This window comes from Bison bison, unplaced genomic scaffold (assembly GCF_000754665.1).
Source record: "Bison bison bison isolate TAMUID 2011002044 unplaced genomic scaffold, Bison_UMD1.0 scf7180017864082, whole genome shotgun sequence".
NCBI lineage: Eukaryota > Metazoa > Chordata > Mammalia > Artiodactyla > Bovidae > Bison > Bison bison.
The window spans coordinates 35,024-36,353 of record NW_011494654.1 but is presented as its reverse complement, the minus strand read 5'-3'; positions in this window follow the sequence as shown (position 1 = coordinate 36,353).

Sequence of the window (1,330 nt, the reverse complement as noted above, 5' to 3'; positions counted from 1 at the left end):
AAATTCCATATATATGTGTTAGTATACTGTATTGGTGTTTTTCTTTCTGGCTTACTTCACTCCATATAATAGGCTCCAGTTTCATCCACCTCATTAGAACTGATTCAAATATATTCTTTTTAATGGCTGAGTAATATTCCATTGTGTGTATGTACCACAGCTTTCTTATCCATTCATCTGCTGATGGACGTCTAGGTTGTTTCCATGTCCTGGCTATTATAAACAGTGCTGTGATGAATATTGGGGTACACGTGTCTCTTTCCCTTCTGGTTTCCTCAGTGTGTATGCCCAGCAATGGGATTGCTGGGTCATATGGCAGTTCTATTTCCAGTTTTTTAAGGACTCTCCACACTGTTCTCCATAGTGGCTGTACTAATTTGCATCCCCATCAACAGTGTAAGAGGGTTCCCTTTTCTCCATACCCTTTCCAGCATTTATTCTTTGTAGATTTTTGGATAGCAGCCATTCTGATAGGCATGAAATGGTACCTCATTGTGGTTTTGAATTGAATTTCTCTGATAATGAGTGATGTTGAGCATCTTTTCATGTGTTTGTTAGCCATCTGTATGTCTTCTTTGGAGAACTGTCTGTTTAGTTCTTTGGCCCATTTTTTGATTGGATCATTTATTTTTCTGGAATTGAGCTACAGGAGTTGCTTGTATATTCTTGAGATTAATTCTTTGTCAGTTGCTTCGTTTGCTATTATTTTCTCCCATTCTGAAGGCTGTCTTTTCACCTTGCTTATAGTTTCCTTTGTTGTGCAAAAGCTTTTAATTTTAATTAGGTCCCATTTGTTTATTTTTGCTTTTATTTCCAATATTCTGGGAGGTGGGTCATAGAGGATCCTGCTGTGATTTATGTCGGAGAGTGTTTTGCCTATGTTTTCCTCTAGGAGTTTTATAGTTTCTGGTCTTATATTTAGATCTTTAATCCATTTTGAGTTTATTTTTGTGTATGGTGTTAGAAAGTGTTCTGGTTTCATTCTTTTACAAGTGGTTGACTGGTTTTCCCAGCACCACTTGTTAAAGAGATTGTCTTTTCTCCATTGTATATTCTTGCCTTCTTTGTCAAAGATAAGGTGTCCATAGGTGTGTGGATTTATCTCTGGGCTTTCTATTTTGTTCCACTGATCTATATTTCTGTCTTTGTGCTGGTACCATACTGTCTTGATGACTGTGGCTTTGTAGTAGAGCCTGAAGTCACACAGGTTGATTCCTCCAGTTCCATTCTTCTTTCTCAAGATAGCTTTGGCTATTCAAGGTTTTTTGTATTTCCATACAAATTGTGAAATTATTTGTTCTAGTTCTCTGAAAAATACCGTTGGTAGCTT